Raw genomic sequence first — 6,079 nt, 5'->3', positions numbered from 1 at the left:
TTTGGTGCTCAGTAAAAGTGATTCACCACTCTGTGTAGGTTGAGGTATGAGTTGTAGAGCACATAAAGAGAGGCCTAATGAAGAAATGTATCCTGATAAAACGTATGCAGTGATGACAGAGTCCAGGCGTAGCAAGGTACAGAAACATCAAATAACACGTGGAGGACTCAGTGTTTGGCCTAGAAGTTGAGGCCCTAGGTCAGACGCTCACATGCCATATCAGAGCACATGGTTTCCACACGCAGCTTCTGCTCCTTACTCCAGTTTCCTGTTGTGCAGACCCTGGGAGGACATAGATGATGTCTCAAATCATTGGATTCCTGCTACACACTAGGGAGACTTACACTGAGGTTCCAGCTCCCAGCTTTGGCTCCTCTGCCCTTTTGGCACATAAGCCGGTGGATGGGAGTTCTTTCTCTTTCTCTACCTCCCAAGTTAATTAATTATTATTTTAAAAATAATGCATCCACATAATTCTTAACAAAATCCTCTATTGTAACTTCTGGTATCATAAAGGCATGGTCTTTAAGGTAAGTTTTTAAAATAATCTATGGGAACTTTTCATGGTTGAAGGGAATTCTGTAACTTCTTTAAAAGTGAGTAGTCAGTGCAGGTGACAGGGAGATGAGATAAGACTGATAGTAAATTAGAAATTAATCCCAAAGTTTCTGTCCTTAAACGGACATTGTCTGACACCACCCCATTTAAAAATAAAACAAAGTATTCTCAGTCTCTAATCTCATGGAAATGAAGTATGTCATGTCAGCTCCCAGGGAAATATGCAAACATGTCACATAAGCCTAAGACATACAATGTAATGAGAGGACTTCAGTTGACAGAGTTAAGCATGCGTGTGGGTTTATTTACTTTTAGCAGATTTGGTTTGATTTGTTTTGGTTTCTATTGTTTGATTCTGAGTTTAATGCAAGTAGACTAGCATGTCTACTGTGTTCCAAGGCTCTGTCCGAGGTATTGACTAGGAAGGTTGATAGCCTTTACTCTTCAAATGTTTGAATGAGAATTGGGGAAACAGAACAAGTTAAGGGGAAGCTATTACACCAAAATCTAATAAGAAGGCAAAATGATTACTATTTAAGTGGTGTTAACTGGAAAAATGAAGGATATATTTCAGAGGTGTTTTGTGGAAAATAAAAGACAGATTATGAAATGGTAACCACATAAGGAAAGAATTGGGGCTAAGAAATAATTTGCGTATTTAGGGAACTGTATAGCGTAAGTATAAGGAAGATAAGGTAGGTAAAGAGCATTATTTTGAAGAAATAGTTGGAAATATTCTATTCTGCATTGGAAATAGAAGTTTCAGTTAATTTAGTAACCTATAAGAAAAAAAATGATATAAATATCCTACAAATTTAATGGTTTATGTTACTGTTTTCTGGATGATATTATTTTGAAATTTCCTTCTGATTTCTAAATTTCTGCTATTTCATCAATTTTCTTGAAAGAATTAGAGTTTGGTATATAATAGAGGAAAGGATTAGGTAAATGATGGGTGAGGTGCCCCGGGAGTCTTCTGAGTACCAGGCATGTGAAGGATGCCGAGAAAAGGCTACCAGTGAGGAGAAATTAGTCGGAAACACTATCCTGACTATAAACAACTAAGATAAAACTTGAGGCTCTTCAAGCGAACACATTGCTATTAATTGAAAATGATTGATCATTTATTAGGATAAATGCATAAATATGCTTACTAAGAATGCAGCCCTCATCAAAACCACCCCTAGCTGAAATGCTTATTTTTGACTCTCAATTCAGAACATAGAAGTCATTCAGCAAATCCACACAGGATCCATATCTAAATGACACATGTCTGATTCTAAAGCTTCAATGCAGTTACTATGCAAAAATGACCTTTATTTTTGCAAATATGGTAATTTTATATAAATGACACTTCTATCCAGATTTAGTTATAAGTAAATATTTCCTAATGTAAACCTAAGCTCAAACTAAAACCAATATATTCTTTCTATATTAAGTTGCTCCACTTAATTCTATTCTATTCAACAGAAATTTCCTTTAACTTTGCATGGAAGGAATGCTTTGTTGAAGGCTGATTAATCAACTCTGACTAAATTCCCATAGTTTCTTTCCTCCCTTAAGATTTAAGTATTTCAGTCAAGTCTGAGGCCAGCTACAGTTTTATTACTTATTTTGACTAAGTAGTGTGGAACACTGTTGTTTTCCTTGTAATCAATTTTGAAAGGATTTTTCAAGGTATGAATTATTTCCATTAAATTAACTGGCTAATTTCTTTAGATGTACATATCTATTTTCCTCCTCGTTTGGAAAGCAACTGTGAATTGTTTATACCAACAGTTCACAGTTTATTTCATCCTTAAGTGTGGTGTTAACTGGAACACTTTCCTGATACCCTTTATCAAACTGTGGATTTTTCTTCCTTCTCTAAATCACTGAGACTTGTTATCATGAATGGATATTGACCTTGTCAAATGCTTTTCCTGTGTCTACTGAGATGAACATATGACTTTACGTTTTTATTCCTTGAAGTTTGTGACTTATACTATTTAATTTTTCTAATTTGGAACAGTCTTATATTACTAGGATAAGTCTACTTTTAATATATTGCTAGATTTACTTGCTGATATTTTATTGAAATTTATTGTGTGTTTTGTCTGTGGTTTCTCTTACTTGTAATTTCTTTCATTTTAGTATCTTGTGTTTATTTAGTATTTAGACTGATCTTATAAAAAGAAGTTGGGTAGAATTCCCTTCTCTTCTATTTTCTAAAGGAGAATTAGGTAAGACTTCAGTTACTTATTCCTTAAATCTACAGTAGAAATTTCCTATGAAGTCAACTAGGCTTTCATTATTCTTGGGAATATTTTCATTCCAAATAAAATGCTTATTAAGATTTGTTTATCTATTTAAAAATAAAAAATTACAAAGAGAGATCTTTCATACATTGGTTAGGACTCCCAAACTGGCCACAATGGCCAGCTCGGGGCCAGAATAAAGCCAGATGCCAGGAGAGTCATTCAGGCCTCCTACGTGGGTGGCAGGGGTCCAAACACTTGAGCCACCCTCTATTGCTCTTCCCAGGCCATTAGTAGGAACACAAACACAAACCCCATATTGGATGCCAACATCACAGGCAGTGGTTCTAATTGCTATACCACAAGGCTGCCCCCACAAATATAATTTTTAATAAATACACAGTTTTTCAAGTTTTTCATTTATTCATGAGCTATTTCAGTGCTTTTTAAGGAATCTGAATTATGAAAATACATTCCCTAAATTCAAGCATCTTATACTAAACTTGGAGAATAATAAAGAAAATTCATATAAAAATAATTGCCCAGGAAAAAAAAAGAATCATTTGGGATAAATAATTACTTTTCTAAATGATTCAAAAGTAAAATGAAGCAAATTTAGGTTCTGACAACACAAATTTAGTATCTATTTTAAAGGCAATGGATGGCCTTACTTTAGTTGGACCTCCTTAGATCAAATCTGGAAGGCTGCATTTACTTACTCCATGTAAGACAAACTTCTAAATTCAGAGCCTGGTAATTCAAATCTATTTACGAATAAGGCAACCATGTCCATCAGTGAGCTGGCCAGTACTGTAAGTGAAATATGGGATGCTGAAGTTTGTTTGTATACTCTGTCTTAAAGGGCAGCCTAGCAGGTTGGTGCCAGTTTCTTCAGGAGAAGCAAGGAGTGGGAGTATCATGAACATTTTGACATTCAGTGTGAGAGTGTTGGGGGAGATGGTAGGCTATCATGTATATTTTGTCTTTTAGTGACAATTTGAAGAATGTGAATTATACATTGAAATACACTTCAGAAAAAGCTAAAAATAAAAAAAAACTACCATTTGTTTAAGAGGGGATATTTTACATAGAGGAAAATATCTGGAGTCAAACAAAAAACTGTAGCATCTCGACATAGAGGAAGCAGCTGAAGTATTTGGTTCACACATCAGCAGATGAAGAAAACATTGAGAAAGGTAACTAGCATCATACATATTCCAGTGTGCTGTGTGAATCCCAGCAGTTAATTCTCATTGTGACACAAGTGGCTACTAAAAATACTTTTTATGTACTAACATTTATTTATTTTAAGGGCAGAGCAACTGAGAGGGAGAGACAGAGAGAGAGAAGGAGAACATCCATCCACTGGTTCACTCCCCAAATGGTCACCAGAGGCAGAGCCAGGCCAGGCCAGGCCATAGCCAGGAGTCAGCAACTCCATCATTATCTCTGAAATGGGTGTCAGAGACCCAAGCATTTAGGCTATCACTGGCTGCCTTCCCAGGCACATTAGCGAAGCTGCATCAGAAATTGAGGGACTCGAAGCAGCAGCTTAACAACCAGTGCCACAACTCCAGCACATGGATGTTTTAAAAATCCCATTATATATAAGAAGCCTGAAATACAAAATTAGCCCTAGTAATATAGTTTCTGGGTAAAAGAGTTAAGGTTTCACCAACAGAATGCTGGAAATACTTCCTAAGAGTTCCCTGAATTGTGTTTTCCTTCCCAGCTCTGCACTCAACAATGTCAAATTAGTGCCTAAAATTAACCATGAATGAAATATTTGTACCTGAAAAGTGGCAAATGGTTTCCAAGCCCCTCCTCAAACAGTGATTGGTAATTATTTAGCAGTATTATTTTAACCTATACAAATATGTTCTTAATGGTCTCATACGGGAATTACAGAGATCCCAAGACACTAGAGTACTACTTAAAACCAGGATATCTTAGCTTCTCCTAACATTGGTGATTTGCAATTAGAATGTGAATAATCAAAATTTAAGGCTAAAGCATAGAAAATTCAAACACTGAATGAGGTGACTGAAATTCTTCATTCTGGAACTATATGTGTTTCTTTCTATACTCTAGATATTATGAATCTACTACAGTGGCTTTGTAGGGGAGAAAAATATCTTTTCCTTACATTTTGCTGAGTTCATGGCTAAAGCTCCTATAACAAAAGAGAGAGAAACAAGAGAAAAGCTTATGAGTGTATTTAATATAAATCTTATGCAAAAGGGAGATTTTATGAGGAAGAAGACCCAAAGACTGAAAGACATGGAAATTTTGATCTGAGGGTGGAGATTTCTGATAATATAAAGACGCATGGGTTGATGATAATAAACTGGGGGCAGCAGGGACTTACCAAGGTCTGTGTGTTCAAATCTCTCTCTGTGACCTGTGTCTTTAGAGATAAGGATATTCTTTTCCTTGGGTATAGGGAAGACACCTCTCCAAAGAGGTTCTTATACCCTGTTTCAGGGGCGGGTTAGAAAATCCTCCTTAGCTTTTCACACCAGCTTCAGGGGAGGAGGTTGAGGGGAAAGTGAGAGAGGTTCCTGCTCCCGCTTTGTTTTCAAATCTCAGGGTGCCATATTTTGTGCACTGAACCCCATCAAGGCAAATAATCACATTCAATAAGATTAGAACATTCTTGCTAAGGAAAAGTAAATTTTAGTTGGCGTTTGAGCCAATATTAAGTTTGGCTTAACACACATCATCATTTTGAAATATAGCATTTTTGAGAACAGGAAAAAAACAAGCCTAAAATCTTGAAGTTTCATTTCAAGGCAGGAAGCCGACTCATAAACCAAATTAAACATTTCCTAAAAATGCCATCTAAAGTCTGGAAGGGTCATTTTATTTTCAGGGTGCATATTTCAGAGCAGCATGACATTTTCTTAGAGTCTTGTTTTATGTTGTAAAATACTACACTAAAATAGAAATTAAGGTTAACAGACTTTAGAGTCTATTCTTTGCAGAAGGAATGTATGTCAGTTTTGGCCTTTAATGCAAAAATGAAAGCCCCCAGAATACAGACCTAATGTTGCTTAATAAAGGTTAATTTAAATTCATCATGGGCTCACCCACTGGGGTAGAGAGAAATGTAGCAAAAAAGTTTCTGCAATCATAGTAGGATGAATAACTAATATTCTTTTGAAAGTGAAGGAGCTGTAGGGTGAAATGCAGAATGGTCTTTGATTGCTATTGTTTCATACTAGTATAAGTCCAGTTTTGGCCAGTGGGTGTGTACAGGTTGCCTGCTGACCACAGTCTCTTTT

This window comes from Lepus europaeus, chromosome 19 (genome assembly GCF_033115175.1).
Source record: "Lepus europaeus isolate LE1 chromosome 19, mLepTim1.pri, whole genome shotgun sequence".
NCBI lineage: Eukaryota > Metazoa > Chordata > Mammalia > Lagomorpha > Leporidae > Lepus > Lepus europaeus.
The sequence above is the reverse complement of the archived record's forward strand: the minus strand, read 5'-3'. Positions refer to the sequence as shown.